The sequence below is a fragment of the Pleurodeles waltl genome, chromosome 7 (genome assembly GCF_031143425.1).
Source record: "Pleurodeles waltl isolate 20211129_DDA chromosome 7, aPleWal1.hap1.20221129, whole genome shotgun sequence".
Taxonomy (NCBI): Eukaryota; Metazoa; Chordata; class Amphibia; order Caudata; family Salamandridae; genus Pleurodeles; species Pleurodeles waltl.
The window spans coordinates 759,480,168-759,500,123 of NC_090446.1; positions in this window are offsets into that span (position 1 = coordinate 759,480,168).

Below are 19,956 nucleotides of genomic sequence, written 5' to 3' on the forward strand. Positions count from 1 at the left end.
GCGGGTACTTACCTGCAAGCAGACCGGAACCGGGGCACCCCCTTCTCTCCATTCTAGCCTATGTGTTTTGGGCACCACTTTGAACTCTGCACCTGACCGGCCCTGAGCTGCTGGTGTGGTGACTTTGGGGTTGCTCTGAACCCCCAACGGTGGGCTACCTTGGACCAAGAACTAAGCCCTGTAAGTATCTTACTTACCTGGTTAACCTAACAAATACTTACCTCCCCTAGGAACTGTGAAAATTGCACTGTGTCCACTTTTAAAACAGCTATTTGTGAATAACTTGAAAAGTATACATGCAATTTTGATGATTTGAAGTTCCTAAAGTACTTACCTGCAATACCTTTCGAATGAGATATTACATGTAGAATTTGAACCTGTGGTTCTTAAAATAAACTAAGAAAAGATATTTTTCTATATAAAAACCTATTGGCTGGATTTGTCTCTGAGTGTGTGTACTTCATTTATTGTCTATGTGTATGTACAACAAATGCTTAACACTACTCCTTGGATAAGCCTACTGCTCGACCACACTACCACAAAATAGAGCATTAGTATTATCTCTTTTTGCCACTATCTTACCTCTAAGGGGAACCCTTGGACTCTGTGCATGCTATTCCTTACTTTGAAATAGCACATACAGAGCCAACTTCCTACATTGGTGGATCAGCGGTGGGGTACAAGACTTTGCATTTGCTGGACTACTCAGCCAATACCTGATCACACGACAAATTCCAAAATTGTCATTAGAAATTGATTTTTGCAATTTGAAAAGTTTTCTAAATTCTTAAAAGACCTGCTAGGGCCTTGTGTTAGATCCTGTTTAGCATTTCTTTTAGAGTTTAAAAGTTTGTAAAAGTTTGAATTAGATTCTAGAACCAGTTGTAGATTCTTAAAAAGTATTCCAACTTTTAGAAGCAAAATGTCTAGCACAGATGTGACTGTGGTGGAACTCGACACCACACCTTACCTCCATCTTAAGATGAGGGAGCTAAGGTCACTCTGTAAAATAAAGAAAATAACAATGGGCCCCAAACCTACCAAAATACAGCTCCAGGAGCTTTTGGCAGAGTTTGAAAAGGCCAACCCCTCTGAGGGTGGCAACTCAGAGGAAGAGGATAGTGACTTGGAGGACAATTCCCCCCTACCAATCCTATCTAGGGAGAACAGGGTCCCTCAAACCCTGACTCCAAAAATAATAGTCAGAGATGCTGGTTCCCTCACAGGAGAGACCAACACCTCTGAAATCACTGAGGATAGCCCCAGTGAAGAGGACATCCAGTTAGCCAGGATGGCCAAAAGATTGGCTTTGGAAAGACAGATCCTAGCCATAGAGAGGGAAAGACAAGAGATGGGCCTAGGACCCATCAATGGTGGCAGCAACATAAATAGGGTCAGAGATTCTCCTGACATGTTGAAAATCCCTAAAGGGATTGTAACTAAATATGAAGATGGTGATGACATCACCAAATGGTTCACAGCTTTTGAGAGGGCTTGTGTAACCAGAAAAGTGAACAGATCTCACTGGGGTGCTCTCCTTTGGGAAATGTTCACAGGAAAGTGTAGGGATAGACTCCTCACACTCTCTGGACCAGATGCAGAATCTTATGACCTCATGAAGGGTACCCTGATTGAGGGCTTTGGATTCTCCACTGAGGAGTATAGGATTAGATTCAGGGGGGCTCAAAAATCCTCGAGCCAGACCTGGGTTGACTTTGTAGACTACTCAGTGAAAACACTAGATGGTTGGATTCAAGGCAGTGGTGTAAGTAATTATGATGAGCTGTACAATTTATTTGTGAAAGAACACCTGTTAAGTAATTGTTTCAATGATAAACTGCATCAGCATCTGGTAGACCTAGGACCAATTTCTCCCCAAGAATTGGGAAAGAAGGCGGACCATTGGGTCAAGACAAGGGTGTCCAAGACTTCAACAGGGGGTGACCAAAAGAAAGGGGTCACAAAGACTCCCCAGGGGAAGGGTGATGAGACAACCAAAACTAAAAATAGTAAAGAGTCTTCTACAGGCCCCCAAAAACCTGCACAGGAGGGTGGGCCCAGAGCCTCTTCACAAAACAATGGGTACAAGGGTAAAAACTTTGATCCCAAAAAGGCCTGGTGTCATAGCTGTAAACAGCATGGACACCAAACTGGAGACAAGGCCTGTCCCAAGAAAGGTTCCACTCCAAACTCCCATCCAGGTAACACTGGTATGGCTAGTCTCCAAGTGGGATCAACAGTGTGCCCAGAGCAAATCAGGGTCCACACTGAAGCTACTCTAGTTTCTGAGGGTGGGGTGGATTTAGCCACACTAGCTGTCTGGCCGCCTAACATGCAAAAATACAGACAGCAACTCTTAATTAATGGGACTAGAATAGAGGGCCTGAGGGATACAGGTGCCAGTGTCACCATGGTGACAGAGAAACTGGTTTCCCCTGGCCAATACCTGACTGGAAAAACTTACACAGTCACCAACGCTGACAATCAGAGAAAAGTACATCCCATGGCAATGGTTACTTTAGAATGGGGAGGGGTCAATGGCCTGAAACAGATGGTGGTCTCCTCAAATATCCCAGTGGACTGTCTGCTTGGAAATGACCTGGAGTCCTCAGCATGGGCTGAGGTAGAACTAAAAACCCATGCAGCAATGCTGGGTATCCCTGAACTGGTGTGTGTGAAAACAAGAGCACAGTGCAAGGCAAAGGGTGAACAAGTAGAGCTGGAGTCTGGAAGAATGGCCCAGCCTACCAAGAGAACAGGAAAGTCAGTTGGGAAACCAACTGCAACACAGCAAAAGAAAGGGAACCTCTCTTCTCAGGAAGAAGTTCTGCCCTCTGAGGGAACTGAGCCTTTGGAGCTTGAACCTTACCAGGTTGAGCTCTTAGGCCCAGGGGGACCCTCAAGGGAGGAGCTGTGTAAGGGACAAGAAACCTGTCCCTCTCTTGAAGTCCTTAGGCAGCAAGCTGCTGAAGAGTCCAAAGGCAAGAAAAATGGAACGCATAGGGTCTATTGGGAAGATGGACTCCTGTACACTGAGGCCAGAGACCCCAAACCTGGTGCCACTAGGAGAGTGGTAGTGCCTCAGCTGTTCAGAGAGTTCATCCTAACATTGGCCCATGACATTCCCCTTGCTGGACATTTGGGACAAACCAAGACGTGGGAGAGGTTAGTCAACCACTTCTACTGGCCCAATATGTCCAACATGGTTAAGGAGTTTTGCCTCTCCTGCCCCACCTGTCAAGCCAGTGGTAAGACAGGTGGGCATCCAAAGGCCCCCCTCATTCCACTTCCAGTGGTGGGGGTTCCCTTTGAAAGAGTGGGTGTGGACATAGTTGGTCCACTGGAACCTCCCACAGCCTCAGGAAATATGTATATCCTGGTAGTAGTGGATCATGCTACCAGGTATCCTGAAGCTATTCCCCTTAGGTCGACTACAGCCCCTGCAGTAGCCAAGGCCCTCATTGGTATCTTTACCAGAGTGGGTTTCCCTAAGGAGGTGGTGTCTGACAGAGGTACCAACTTCATGTCAGCATACCTAAAGCACATGTGGAATGAGTGTGGAGTGACTTATAAATTCACTACACCATACCATCCACAAACTAATGGCTTGGTTGAGAGATTCAACAAGACATTAAAAGGCATGATCATGGGGCTCCCAGAAAAGCTCAAAAGGAGATGGGATGTCCTCTTGCCATGTCTGCTTTTCGCTTACAGGGAGGTGCCACAGAAGGGAGTAGGATTCTCACCCTTTGAACTTCTGTTTGGTCATCCTGTAAGGGGACCACTTGCCCTTGTTAAAGAAGGCTGGGAGAGACCTCTCCATGAGCCTAAACAGGACATAGTGGACTATGTACTTGGCCTTCGCTCTAGAATGGCAGAGTACATGGAAAAGGCAACCAAAAACCTTGAGGCCAGCCAACAGCTCCAGAAGTTTTGGTATGACCAAAAGGCTGCACTGGTTGAGTTCCAACCAGGGCAGAAAGTCTGGGTTCTGGAGCCTGTGGCTCCCAGGGCACTCCAGGACAAATGGAGTGGCCCTTACCCAGTACTAGAAAGGAAGAGTCAGGTCACCTACCTGGTGGACCTGGGCACAAGCAGGAGCCCCAAGAGGGTGATCCATGTAAACCGCCTTAAGCTCTTCCACGACAGGGCTGATGTCAATCTGTTAATGGTAACAGATGAGGATCAGGAGGCAGAGAGTGAACCTCTCCCTGATCTTCTGTCATCAGACCCAAAAGATGGCACAGTAGATGGAGTGATCTACTCAGACACCCTCTCTGGCCAACAGCAAGCTGATTGTAGGAGAGTCCTACAACAGTTTCCTGAACTCTTCTCCTTAACCCCTGGTCAGACACACCTGTGTACCCATGATGTGGACACAGGAGACAGCATGCCTGTCAAGAACAAAATCTTTAGACAGTCTGACCATGTTAAGGAAAGCATCAAGGTGGAAGTCCACAAGATGCTGGAATTGGGAGTTATTGAGCGCTCTGACAGTCCCTGGGCTAGCCCAGTGGTCTTAGTCCCCAAACCTCACACCAAAGATGGAAAGAAAGAGATGAGGTTTTGTGTGGACTACAGAGGGCTCAACTCTGTCACCAAGACAGATGCCCATCCAATTCCAAGAGCTGATGAGCTCATTGATAAATTAGGTGCTGCCAAATTCCTAAGTACCTTTGACTTGACAGCAGGGTACTGGCAAATAAAAATGGCACCTGGAGCAAAAGAAAAGACAGCATTCTCCACACCTGATGGGCATTATCAGTTTACTGTTATGCCCTTTGGTTTAAAGAATGCCCCTGCCACCTTCCAAAGGTTGGTGAATCAAGTCCTTGCTGGCTTGGAGTCCTTTAGCACAGCTTATCTTGATGATATTGCTGTCTTCAGCTCCACCTGGCAGGATCACCTGGTCCACCTGAAGAAGGTTTTGAAGGCTCTGCAATCTGCAGGCCTCTCTATCAAGGCATCCAAATGCCAGATAGGGCAGGGAACTGTGGTTTACTTGGGCCACCTTGTAGGTGGAGGCCAAGTTCAGCCACTCCAACCCAAGATCCAGACTATTCTGGACTGGGTAGCTCCAAAAACCCAGACTCAAGTCAGGGCATTCCTTGGCTTGACTGGGTATTACAGGAGGTTTGTGAAGGGATATGGATCCATTGTGACAGCCCTCACTGAACTCACCTCCAAGAAAATGCCCAAGAAAGTGAACTGGACTGTGGAATGCCAACAGGCCTTTGACACCCTGAAACAGGCAATGTGCTCAGCACCAGTTCTAAAAGCTCCAGATTATTCTAAGCAGTTCATTGTGCAGACTGATGCCTCTGAACATGGGATAGGGGCAGTTTTGTCCCAAACAAATGATGATGGCCTTGACCAGCCTGTTGCTTTCATTAGCAGGAGGTTACTCCCCAGGGAGCAGCGTTGGAGTGCCATTGAGAGGGAGGCCTTTGCTGTGGTTTGGTCCCTGAAGAAGCTGAGACCATACCTCTTTGGGACTCACTTCCTAGTTCAAACTGACCACAGACCTCTCAAATGGCTGATGCAAATGAAAGGTGAAAATCCTAAACTGTTGAGGTGGTCCATCTCCCTACAGGGAATGGACTTTATAGTGGAACACAGACCTGGGACTGCCCATGCCAATGCAGATGGCCTTTCCAGGTTCTTCCACTTAGAAAATGAAGACTCTCTTGGGAAAGGTTAGTCTCATCCTCTTTCGTTTGGGGGGGGTTGTGTAAGGAAATGCCTCCTTGGCATGGTTGCCCCCTGACTTTTTGCCTTTGCTGATGCTATGTTTACAATTGAAAGTGTGCTGAGGCCTGCTAACCAGGCCCCAGCACCAGTGTTCTTTCCCTAACCTGTACTTTTGTATCCACAATTGGCAGACCCTGGCATCCAGATAAGTCCCTTGTAACTGGTACTTCTAGTACCAAGGGCCCTGATGCCAAGGAAGGTCTCTAAGGGCTGCAGCATGTCTTATGCCACCCTGGAGACCTCTCACTCAGCACAGACACACTGCTTACCAGCTTGTGTGTGCTAGTGAGGACAAAACGAGTAAGTCGACATGGCACTCCCCTCAGGGTGCCATGCCAGCCTCTCACTGCCTATGCAGTATAGGTAAGACACCCCTCTAGCAGGCCTTACAGCCCTAAGGCAGGGTGCACTATACCATAGGTGAGGGTACCAGTGCATGAGCATGGTACCCCTACAGTGTCTAAACAAAACCTTAGACATTGTAAGTGCAGGGTAGCCATAAGAGTATATGGTCTGGGAGTCTGTCAAACACGAACTCCACAGCACCATAATGGCTACACTGAAAACTGGGAAGTTTGGTATCAAACTTCTCAGCACAATAAATGCACACTGATGCCAGTGTACATTTTATTGTAAAATACACCACAGAGGGCACCTTAGAGGTGCCCCCTGAAACTTAACCGACTGTCTGTGTAGGCTGACTAGTTCCAGCAGCCTGCCACACCAGAGACATGTTGCTGGCCCCATGGGGAGAGTGCCTTTGTCACTCTGAGGCCAGTAACAAAGCCTGCACTGGGTGGAGATGCTAACACCTCCCCCAGGCAGGAGCTGTAACACCTGGCGGTGAGCCTCAAAGGCTCACCCCTTTGTCACAGCCCAGCAGGGCACTCCAGCTTAGTGGAGTTGCCCGCCCCCTCCGGCCACGGCCCCCACTTTTGGCGGCAAGGCTGGAGGGAACAAAGAAAGCAACAAGGAGGAGTCACTGGCCAGTCAGGACAGCCCCTAAGGTGTCCTGAGCTGAGGTGACTCTAACTTTTAGAAATCCTCCATCTTGCAGATGGAGGATTCCCCCAATAGGGTTAGGATTGTGACCCCCTCCCCTTGGGAGGAGGCACAAAGAGGGTGTACCCACCCTCAGGGCTAGTAGCCATTGGCTACTAACCCCCCAGACCTAAACACGCCCTTAAATTTAGTATTTAAGGGCTACCCTGAACCCTAGAAAATTAGATTCCTGCAACTACAAGAAGAAGGACTGCCTAGCTGAAAACCCCTGCAGAGGAAGACCAGAAGACGACAACTGCCTTGGCTCCAGAAACTCACCGGCCTGTCTCCTGCCTTCCAAAGATCCTGCTCCAGCGACGCCTTCCAAAGGGACCAGCGACCTCGACATCCTCTGAGGACTGCCCCTGCTTCGAAAAGACAAGAAACTCCCGAGGACAGCGGACGTGCTCCAAGAAAAGCTGCAACTTTGTTTCCAGCAGCTTTAAAGAACCCTGCAAGCTCCCCGCAAGAAGCGTGAGACTTGCAACACTGCACCCGGCGACCCCGACTCGGCTGGTGGCGATCCAACACCTCAGGAGGGACCCCAGGACTACTCTGATACTGTGAGTACCAAAACCTGTCCCCCCTGAGCCCCCACAGCGCCGCCTGCAGAGGGAATCCCGAGGCTTCCCCTGACCGCGACTCTTTGAACCTAAAGTCCCGACGCCTGGGAGAGACCCTGCACCCGCAGCCCCCAGGACCTGAAGGACCGGACTTTCACTGGAGAAGTGACCCCCAGGAGTCCCTATCCCTTGCCCAAGTGGAGGTTTCCCCGAGGAATCCCCCCCTTGCCTGCCTGCAGCGCTGAAGAGATCCCGAGATCTCTCATAGACTAACATTGCAAACCCGACGCTTGTTTCTACACTGCACCCGGCTGCCCCCGCGCCGCTGAGGGTGAAATTTCTGTGTGGACCTGTGTCCCCCCCGGTGCCCTACAAAACCCCCCTGGTCTGCCCTCCGAAGACGCGGGTACTTACCTGCAAGCAGACCGGAACCGGGGCACCCCCTTCTCTCCATTCTAGCCTATGTGTTTTGGGCACCACTTTGAACTCTGCACCTGACCGGCCCTGAGCTGCTGGTGTGGTGACTTTGGGGTTGCTCTGAACCCCCAACGGTGGGCTACCTTGGACCAAGAACTAAGCCCTGTAAGTATCTTACTTACCTGGTTAACCTAACAAATACTTACCTCCCCTAGGAACTGTGAAAATTGCACTGTGTCCACTTTTAAAACAGCTATTTGTGAATAACTTGAAAAGTATACATGCAATTTTGATGATTTGAAGTTCCTAAAGTACTTACCTGCAATACCTTTCGAATGAGATATTACATGTAGAATTTGAACCTGTGGTTCTTAAAATAAACTAAGAAAATATATTTTTCTATATAAAAACCTATTGGCTGGATTTGTCTCTGAGTGTGTGTACTTCATTTATTGTCTATGTGTATGTACAACAAATGCTTAACACTACTCCTTGGATAAGCCTACTGCTCGACCACACTACCACAAAATAGAGCATTAGTATTATCTCTTTTTGCCACTATCTTACCTCTAAGGGGAACCCTTGGACTCTGTGCATGCTATTCCTTACTTTGAAATAGCACATACAGAGCCAACTTCCTACACTCTCATACAAAATACACCACAAAGTATTATAAAGAATCTACTAAGAACTATGTTCGCTTTTTGCAAAACCTCTTGAGAGAGACACTATTTACTAAAAATACCCTATGTCAGAAGGAACTAAACGACCTCAAGTCTTCATGCTGTGGTGAAAATTTTACAGATAGCCCATCTTCTGAAGCGAATCAAGCACATGTACATAGGTAAGTACCTGGTACACACAAGCTCCTATCTTATTTAGAAATTGTCAGGTGAGACGATTCTGTCTAAATACTCAAGGCTGCTTACAATAGAAAATGTCAACTTAGACCAAAAGTTTAAGTTTAGACCAAAAGTCTAACCTTACTACGAGTAAAGTTAGAGTTTTGGTCTAAATTGAGACTTTTGTTCTAAACTTTGACCAAAAGTCTAACTTTACTAAGAGTAAAGGAATTTACTAACAGTAAAGGTGTACTTTGGGTCTAAACTTAGACTTTGGTCTAAGTTTACATTTGTGAATCGGGCCCTTAGTATCTACTTGGTAGAATCTTTGCCCTGTTGGAAACATTTTCTGCAGAACTAAAAAAGGTGTATGTAACATACGGGATAAGGTCATCAGCCGTGACTTACACACAGAGTTACACAAAGATTTATAACATGTTCAATACCTCTATATTAGTAGCACATGTGTTTTGTGAACAATGACACCCCTTAGATGGCCATAGGCTGTACAAAGTTAGAGACGTATTATAGTAGTTCCCCACCATTATGTAAACTATAAAAACAAACTAACAGATATATTGGATGATGTCATCATTGATGTCATCAGTGATGCCATAGAACATTTCATGAGTGATGTGTGAGGTCATAAGCAGTGCATTTTATCGGCACAAGTTATAGTTATCTCTACTAACTATAACTGGTGAATTTGTGTGTGTTTTCAGTTCAAAACAGTATGTTGGCACTGACATATTCAGCGAACTATAATGCCACTTTCACCTTTGTTTTTGTTCAGTGAATATATAAAAGGGGATGTTGTTAACTTTTTATATGCCACCTATATCCATAATCTTGTAACTGAAGAAGTACAAATATTAATTACTTCCAGGTGACAGTAAACAGACAACAAAATGCCCTCAACAAGCAGATTCTCTCAGCCTAGGCTTAGGAAAACATCTCTACTTGTACTACCACCTGTATTACAATGTTAGTTACAAATACCTTCATAAGTGCCAGAAATTCAGTACGTTCAACAGTAATATTTTCCACACCTGCCTCAAACTCCACAGACTAACTTCAACCCTATCTTCAGATGGCTATGCAACAAAATCAACAGCAACCAAAGTTATTGTGGTAACAATATTGCAGTCAGAAAACAAATTTAGTAGCACAAACAACTACAGCTGAGAGAGGTGAATGTACTACAGCAAGATCAACCATCGCAACTGCCTTTACTGATATCATGTCTCTGGTTGCTATAACTATCAGAATGCTACAAGGTGAGAAAGAGGATCCTGGTGCAAATAACATTAATTTATCAAAGGCAGCACAAGTCTTTCATTTTAGGTCAGCGGAAGGTTAACACAAACATATTCAACTAAGGGCTTCAACAGTGACTGTAGTTGTAATTTAACTTCTCACCACAATCAGTGATGGCCTATCAAACCTAGACTGTATAGAAGAAAAGCAATATAGGTTTTTTGATAAAAGAATGCAAACAGATCAGCAAAGACTCAAGATTGGTCCAGATACAGCATATGTTTAATAATCTATATTTCATGGTACCGGGGAGTTAAATTTCGATGTGTTTGTCCAATTTGGTTCTAATGGTTCAAGATATTTGTGTCTGATACTGGCTCACTTATGTCTTGTATTGCCAAAAATATTATTTTTAGTGTTTAAGTGAAATTATTGGAAAGACAAAAATTAGGTTTGCAATATGTTACTAACTACGATCATTTTATATAGAATGTAGCATATTTTTATTTTTAATATGGTTATCTACTCTAAGCAGGAGAACACATCTCTTCATATTTGCTCACAGAACACATTTCAGTGGATCTGGTAATATCAGACACATATTTTTTTACTTACATTTTTAATACCAGTGCATGGCCAAGATGGAACCACAACAGCAGCACTTTAATGCGTGCAACTCCTTGCCGGCCATTAATCCTTAAATATTCCTGGCATCCGCATGTGACTGTCCATCTGGGGGTCCCTGCAGTGCTGTACTCCCAATGAGAGACAGTTCCTGAGCCCTTCCAATAACTCAGAGTCTGTAAAACCTGCTGTTTCAGAGGTGATTGTGGCACTCAAGGCCCGGGACTGATGCAGCCCCTGTGACATAGTCGGGAACACTACCGTGGAGATGTCTGTACCAGACGCACCCCACCTGACCACCTGCAGTGGAGAGACATGTGCTTGGGAGGAACTGCCTCGCTGGAATTGCGGGGCCCGGAATGGGGCCTTGAGGAGTGATCCTACTCTCAGCCACACTGCCCAACTGCAGATGGCCAGGGGGTAACCCGAAGTGCTTATGAGACCTGCCAGGCAGAGAGAGCTAGTGACAACACCCCTCTGGGGCCTGGGAGCCCAGCAGTAGATTATGCTTGGGCCCAGAATACACATGGAGGTGAAGAGTACTTAAATAGCGTTCCCTGGAGCACCCTGGGCCAGCTGTAACTGAAAGGGGCCTGAGGACATGGGGAGATGGCTGGGGCAAAGTTTAAAGGGCACTGCCTGAACACTTTCAACATGCTCTCAGCACTGTGTCGCTGGGGGTAGGTGTTACCCCCCCTCATGAATTGCAGCCCCTAGGGGAGACATGAGTATGTGAGCAATCACTGTGCCCTGAAGAGGTGGTGCAGTCTGCCAATCTCACCTGCCTGTGGTTGGATACAGTGCAAGAGCCTGCACTAGTAGCTCTTGTAATCATACTGCAAGAAGTGCTGACATCTGGACCCTACCACAAGCCACACAGTAATCCGAAGTAAGCCTGCTACACCTTCAGGATTACACACCATGACACAGATGGAGCTCTTTTCGTGCACGGCTGTCCTGTGATGTCCCAGACTCGGAGGCCCTAGCTCGCTGCCCACCGCAACTGAGGAAGAGCGCCACTGACAGCCCCAGGTGGTTTCCCCCACAATAGGAAATAGACAGGTTTGGGCTATTCGGTTTCCTGCTGTTTGTCTGGCCAGCCCCACAGCCCCTACCGGCCTCACCATAAGATGGAGAAAGATAGACCTCATTGAGGAGTACAGCAAACAATAATGGACCAATACACAGCACATGGAGAGCTGGGAAAAGGGCAGTGGCCTTGTGGGGGAACCTTAGCAGACCAGGACAGACCCCGTGATCCCTCCGGAGCACATATTCTGTAAGCCATAGAAGTATCTAGCGCATCTGTGATAGCCAAGATTGACCCTATTTTCCTAGATGTATGGAATGCTTAAAGTGGATCTCCGTACTGTAGCAGAAAGGTCTATAGCTACAGAGCAAGGTGTAAACTCGCTGAAGGAGGAGGTGACGTCTCTGAAGGCTTCCCATCACCAACCTAGTGGCAAAAACTGAAACCCTAGAGCGCAGGCCCGAAGATGCAGAGGGTTGCTCCAGGAGGTGTAACCTCCATTTTGTTGGTTTTTCAGAAGATGCTAAAGGCCCGAATCCGGAACTTTTTCTTGAAAGGTTGCTCAGAGAGGCTAGCCTAGTCGCGACTCTTTCCACAGTGTTCATGGTTGAGAGAGTACATAAGGCCCTCACCCCAAAGCCTCTGGTGGGGAGCCCACCCCGTACCTTCATTGTGAAAATCGTGAACTACAGAGATCGGGACTCTATCCTTCGAGCTGTGAGACAGTCTGGTGACCCTAAGTTTGATAACCATGTGATCTGTATTTTCCCTGATAATACCCACCTGGTACAGCAACTTCAGTCCTCTTTCTGTAGAGTGAAGCAGAAACTCAGACCAGTGGGAATCCAGTACATGCTGCTCTACTCGGCCAAGCTGAAAGTCCTTCATGCTCACAGCACTCACTTCTTCACTAACACAGAGGCAGCCTGGTATTGGTTTGAGGTGCACAGAGATGGTCAGATCCCTGTGCTACAGACCTCTAGAATCTCCTTCAGGGGAACACGGACACCCCCTGAGGTACCAGGGGAGCAGGCGATGGGGTGACCAGGCCTCCCGCTCTTCCCAACAGGTGTCAGTCCGCCGAGATGGCACCTTAGCAGTAGAACACTCCGGGTCGAAACATGGAGCACTCCAGAATCATATCATGAACCTTGAGCAACAGAGGTCCGAGCGGAAGGAGGCGAGAACATTAGTGGAGCGAATGATGGCTTCCAGTTCAGATAAAACCAGCCACAGATGTGCACCTGCCCTCAAACGGTTCCTGAGAGAACCATTTTGGTGAGCAAACCCGGCAATGGGCAGACAGGGGGTTGCATGACACTGGACACTCAGCATGGAACTGCACCTGTAACACTTAAAAATACAAGACCAATTGGGACTTCCTCACAAAGCTGGTAATGTGCAATTAGAAATGGAAGAGTGGTGGATGCAAGCTATTGGATGGGCCGCAAGTCTTCAACACCCCCCTCTTTGAGGTTGAGTTTGACTGACATGAGTGACAGATGAGCACGTGTACGATATTGCTGGCGTTGGTGGATTTGGTGTGTGTGGTGTGTTTGGCACTGACACCTAGTCATGCATAGCTGGTGGGAGAGAGTGAGTGATACAGTAGCTGCTGGTGGTGATGAACTATGTGTGCTCTACTGCTTGCAAGGGGGTGGTGAGTGACTCCCTCAAAGTGCCAGACATTATTTGTGTGTGTGAATATAAGCTGCGTGACTGAGGCTAGTTGTTTAGAGACTGCCAATACTGCACTTAATTTTCTGCTTTATATAGGGTTGTGATTTGAAACTGTTTCTGTATTGTCAAATTGCGGGGTTGGAGACAAGAGAGCATTGGCAAATGAAGATACACATGCTGGCTCCTTTGTGTGTACCCAGTAGGTGGGGGGTTACAATTGTAGTTTCACTTTCAATATGGTAGGGGCGGTAGAGGAGACACTTTTGGATGGGCGTTACTGAGAGTCGGAGGTAAGACTTGAAATGGGGACTACATTTGAATTCCTAACATGGAATAGTCTGGGATGAATTCCTACATGAAAAACTCAGGGTACAGACTTACCTCCGCAGACATGGAGTTCAGGTAGCTCTGCTCCAAGAGACACATTTGTCAGATGAGGAGGTGCACAAATTACAAACGGAATGGAGAGGACAACTGTGTTCTGCCACATACTCAACCTACTCCAGAGAAGTCCTTATTTGGGTGGGTCCACAAGTCCCATTATGAGTTCGAGAATTTCAAGCTGACACCAGTGACCCGATAGTGCATGGCCTTCTTGATGTTACGGAGGAGTACTTTCTGAATGTATATGCACCAAACATAAATCATGGTGAATTTTTCCTAGAGCTGGAGAAAGAATTGATCCCTTACATAGGTACTCCCCTACTGTGGGCCAGAGACTTTGATTTGGGTGCTGGATTGCGGTCTGGACAGAAACCCTCCATGACTACACATCAAACCTCACATGACAGACGCCATACATGCATTGATGGACCGACTACATTGCATCGATACATGGTGGGCGACACACCCTCAAGTACAAGAATATACCTGCTACACCACAACCTGCCAGGCTTATACCTGCCTTGACAGGTTCTTAGTGTTTGATGAAATAGCACCCACAACATCTAACATCCAGACCATGGGCCATTTCCTCTTGGACCATGCTCCAGTGCTGCTGGAATGGGGGTTGGGTGGTGTGTGCCCACGAGCTGCCTTGTAGTGGCTATTCCGAGAGGAACCCTGTGACATGACAGCTGGATTCTTCAACACAAACTGGTTGTCCATGGAGGAGATTGGATTGTAATAAGAACCACATTAAATGTGGTAACCTCTGGGGAATGCGTCTTTAGTACTTGTGGCACACAATAGCGGTTGGAAAAGGACCTACTAGAGGTGGAGGAAACTCTGGCAAACCTTTAGTGATCACCCCTGAGCCAGAGGAGTGCAGTTAATCTCTGATACAGACACAGCGCAGAGTCAGAGATGTTTGGGACAGACTGAATTACCTGACCAGACTTGAATACTGGCAGTTACTGCACTGTGAGGGGAATAAATCTAGGAGGCTTCTGGCCTGGTTGTTGCGATGGGAGCGTCCACCCCCCCCCCCTTATCCAATTGTTGATGCACCCTGGTGGCTCAACAGCAACCACTCACACCAGAATAAACACACTGGTGCAAGATTATTTAGCAGGAGTTTACGGTGGACGAAGGCTTCCAGTTGGAGGAACTCCAGGAAGCAGTTGGGGGTATGGCATGCTGTAGAGCCCCCGGTCCAGACAGCCTGCCAAAGGAATACTACCAGGCATTCACAGACCTCTTGCTGCTTCACCTACTGGAGACCTACCACTAATCCAGACATATTGGACTCCAGCCGCAATCCATGTGAGAAGCCAAGATTGTGAAGCTTCTAAAACCAGTCAGTGACTCGGAAGACCCTAGCTCATAGAGTCCCCTATCTATGCTTGTGGTGGGCTCCAAAGTACTAGCTAAGGTCCTGTTGATATGACTGGGTGACATTGTGACCCATCATACACACGAAGACCAATGTGGTTTAATGCCAGGCAGGAGGACACACATGAACATGTGAAGACTCCCCCACGTGCTCAACTGGACCACAGGCATGTTGCCCCTGACGGTGGTGGTCGCACCAGATATCAAAAAATCCTTTAACACCATAGGGTAAGAATACTTATGGGTTGTGTTGGAGACGATGGGATTGGGCCATGTATTTCGTTCCTGGGTTTGACTACTTTCTGCCCACCTGCCAGCAAATGTTTGCAATGGTGCTGTGGTTTCTGAAAGCATATCTGTAGCGAGAGGAACAAGACAGGCTTTGGGAGCCCAAAAAATTAGATATCCTGAGTTTCACAGAAAGTTAGGAAGAGTACAGTTTGACACAGCCCAAGGTCCCAAGACCTCAGGAAAAGCACTTGGGGTGTCAAGACTCACTTCAGCAGAAGCCAACATCAGGGTCCAGTGCAGGACCAGTTGGAACTGGTCAGGTGGGCCGTTGCAGAAAAGGCTTCTTGAAGCTTGCTGTTTCAGTCTTATGACCAGTTGAGTCCACTTCTTTGTCCTGGGTACAAGACGGAGAATGGATCCAGTCCTTCAGTGCTTTTCTCAGGTCTCAGAGAGTAGGTGTAGTCCTTTTCTGATCTTCCACAGGTCTAGGAGTGGTCTAAGAAGGGTACTGGGGATGCTACGTGTATCCTGACACCAATCTGTGGGTGAAACTGACTTCAAGATTCTCCTTAACCAATGGAGTAAACGTTCCCAGGAGTGTCCCAACCCATTTGTGCAGCATTTCCTAAGTTCCCTACTGTAAACAACCCCACAGTGGCCCTCTTTACCTCAAATCAAGATGCCTAAATCCTTCTTTTCCTGTGTAGAGCTTGTGTGCCCACTCCAGAGGTGTGGTCAGGGAAATGGGTAACCCCTCCTCCATGAGCAAGCTAAACCAGTTCCATGGGAAGTTCGTATTCTCACTGGGATTTCTACCTGTCTAACTGTGGGAATAAAATACGGCTCTGCCCAGGCGTCAGCTATCATACCAATAAAATTCCTGAGCACAGTCCAGATGGTTATCCTGCCAGAGGCCCAAAAACACCTCCCCACACCTAAGGCCTTTGTAGCTTCTCCGGGAGCAAGTTCACACCTCATCAAGGGGGTAATCATCTCATATGTGATAGCTGGTGCTCATACAAATGGGACTCCGGAAGCATAGGCAGAGAAAAGATAACTTTCCAAAAGTACATTTTCCAAAATACTTCTTACAAATCTGACTTCACCAGTGAATATGATTTTAGATAAACATTTCTAAAAGTCCAAGAATTAAACTTGTGTTTCCTATCCAGAGATGGCATTATTACATTTTATATTGTATCCCAGTGCTTTCCTATGGAATTGCCAAACCTGCTACAATGAAATAGTGTTGTGAAGGGGGCCTTTTGTCTGTAAGGACATGTTTAACATTAAACTTTTACATGTCCTACTTTTCAATACCATGCACCCTACCATATGCATAGGAGCAGTGTTAGAAATGGGGTTTCCTGATGGCTAGGGTATGCACCTCAGCCAGGCAAAAATTACCACTCTAGTCAGGGTGAGTAAGTTACACACCAAAGATAACCTGTGCTCACTCCTGGCAGCTTGGCACAAAGCAGTCAGGATTATCCCCATAGGTCATGTGTAAAGCTTTTGTGCAACACACCCACACCAAGGGTCAATAAGTATACCACTCAAGAGACTCCACATAGAATTATAAAAAACAATTTTCTATATTTTGCACATATCATAAGACCAAAAATGTCATGATCATAAGTACTGTGTATAATGAGACAATTAGTATAAGGTGATACTCGTTATCCTGAGTAATACCATAATCATCAATTATATACAACACATTACCAGTGGATATTCGTAGCTTAAAGTGTAACCCACTATAAAATACTCACCTGAAGCATGAGAACGTCATAGGTCACCATAAATACCTGAAGTGTAATAGCTGTGCACATTATGCAATTGCTGTAAGGTTACTCATTAGCCTAGCACTGTGAACATCAAAAACAATAGGCTGTATCATGCCAAGGTCTGAAATGCAGCAGGTTAGGTGATAAAAGCCTGAATCAACACTTTTGTGCCTGAAGATGCAACATGTTAGCATGAAAACATAATTTTTATGGGCTTCTTAGAATGTACACCCTTTCAGATAGTATGTGGTCAAAGTGATATGAATCCTAACCACTTCACATGCAAAGCAACACAAAGCAACACAACACACATGAGGATATCAGGGCACAAAATACATCAAAGAAACCCACATCTCACATTCAGTAACTATGGAGCCAGGGACACCTGCCCACCTATTAGTAGGAATACTGTAATATTTCTGGAGATGATTCCCTGCTTTGATCTGGGATCCTCTCCAGAGGCTTATCTCCCTGGAATACGAGAGGAATGCCCGAGATGGGTTCAAACACACAGGGTCAAAGGAGGCACCACCTGGCAGGATCCTGTAGAGCAATCTCGCCGGGCCACTCCTCACGTATTGAGCAAGTCATTGCAGCCTTCCCCAACCCAAAGACAGAATGACGGAAGACTCAGGAAGTGCCCTTCTGGCACAGGTGTGGGTGATTCTACTAGTATGTCTCCAGGGCTGAAGTATACTACTGCTGAACACATCCGATGGCACTGGCTGTGAGTCAGCTGCACTTCCCTAAAGAGCCCCACATCTGGTTTTTGACAGCAGGGGTGTTGTGCTACTACGCAGCCCCCAGGGGTCAGCAACGTTGCTGCATGGTGCTCCTGTCGGTAACCCAGAAGGTCTGTCCCAGCTGCCAGGTGTGCCCAGCATGGAGTGACCTCTCCATTGGGCAGCGACCACGCCTGAACAAAGCTTCCTCTGTCTTGAAGGATCAGCACTCAACACATGCTGAGCCAGCAGAAGGCCCTTGCAAGTCCCCAAAGATGAACCAAAGGAGAAATTATCAAGCCCTTCACATGTTCTGAGGGTAGTAAAAGTGTACTCCTGACACTGTTCTGAGTTAAGGTGCTTTCCAAGCACTAGTCATAGGTGACTACACTTGCATGGGAAAGAAAAAAATCAAACAGCGCTCACCACCACCCGCTGTTGTCAGGCACATCACCGAAATATAGTATTCCCCCAGGTGCAATATATATATTTGCAGGACCAGGGACAGCAATTGCACATAGGTCATCTCACACTGGCCCCTGGGAAAACAATTGGGGGGACCACAGAGCAAATAGACAGGCCTGCACAGAACACGGTGTTCAAGTTGTTGTTCTTCCTGGTAGGGTCACAGTTTCTCTGTAGAACACAATTCAGGAAGAAGCTGACACCAGGGCAACAATCATAAAACCTATCGAGTGAATTCTTTGGCCACCCAGAAGCAGAAGACAGAAGGGCAACAACAGAAAAGCATTCCAGATGAGTCTCTCAGTGCAGTCTAGCAGTCCTTCTGGCAGAGGTTCAGTCGCCGTTTCAAAAGTGCTCCAAATACTTGGTGCTACGGGCCCTGTACTTATACTCAAAATATTTTTGATATAGATAGCACTTCAGAGGAACTTTAGAAGCGCAGAACACCCTCCTTCAACCCCAGACATCAGTAGAGGGTAAAAAAGCCCTGATCAATATAGGGAAAGGTGCGGAAGACATTGTGACGCGAATGGTTAATTAGCTTGAACAGTGTAGATGAGTGTGATGCCTGCTGAAGCCAGAGCAACGTGGAAAAAAAAAACGATGTTCGCTTTCAAGCTTGTTTTTTTCTTTTGACATTCCGTAAATAAACTTATTCGCAGCTGCATGTGTGAGAAACAGGTTGTGAAGGAGATTCAGTCTCAAGCTTGAGAACGAGACCACAGTAAAAGATGGAATGAAAACAATGGCCAGGGAATGGCAAGGCAGCCAAGAGACATGTGCTGATAACTGGAAGGGGGTAGAATCCAAGCTTCAAGTTACTTAAACACTGAAAGGCGGGTGAGGGAATTGAAGCTCGCAGATGGAGTTGTGAAAACTGTAATCTTCAGACCCAGAGCTGCCTCCCTGTTGTGCTGTTCAGAGACCGTGACGCTCGAGGGGGAGAGAGGTTCAAGCGGGCGGTAGAGGGCTTCCCAGCATTTTGTGGACTGAGTTAAGTTCCACCCAGGGATTAAAGGCCTTTGTTTCTCTGCTCTATTATTGTGGTAGATTATTATGCTTGCACTGTGTTTATAATCTGAAGTATTCAGCTTGTTTATATTTTGCTTTCTAAACATCGTAGTGTGAGCCTGCTGCAGTAATTGAAACATGCATTTTGGTGTGCAGTAAATCAAAGCTTATCTGAAGTATTCAACTTGTTTATATTTTACTTCCTGAACATCGTAGTGTAATACATTTTGGTATACAGTTATTCCAAGCTTATATCTGTCAATGAACTCTTTGATCATATGTATACATAGATGCTTTTTATAGTGTACTTATATATAAATAGATGCTTTTCATTGCTATTCTTATTCTGTCAATGAACTCTTTGCTCATACGTATACATAGAAGCTATTTGTAGTGTACTTATATATAAATAGATGCTTTTTATTGGTATTCTTATTCCACTATTGTTAATGTGCTAAATGCCTACATTTACCTGAAATTCTAGTAAAGCTAAATTGTATTCATAATTGGCGTGTGGTCCTTCATTGAGCGTCCTTATTGACTTATACCGAACAGGTGTCAACTGGTCACCTGGATAAGACAAGCCCTTTGTGTGAGGGCAGGAAACAGCCCACACAACTGTAAGAGCGCCCCACTTCCCAATCTCCCAGCCCAGGAAGACCATTTAGTATGCAGATGCAATCCTGTTACACTTCCACCTTCCCTGTGTGATGGCTGTCTGTAAAGCATGCACAAAGGGAAGTTACCATACCCCAGACATAA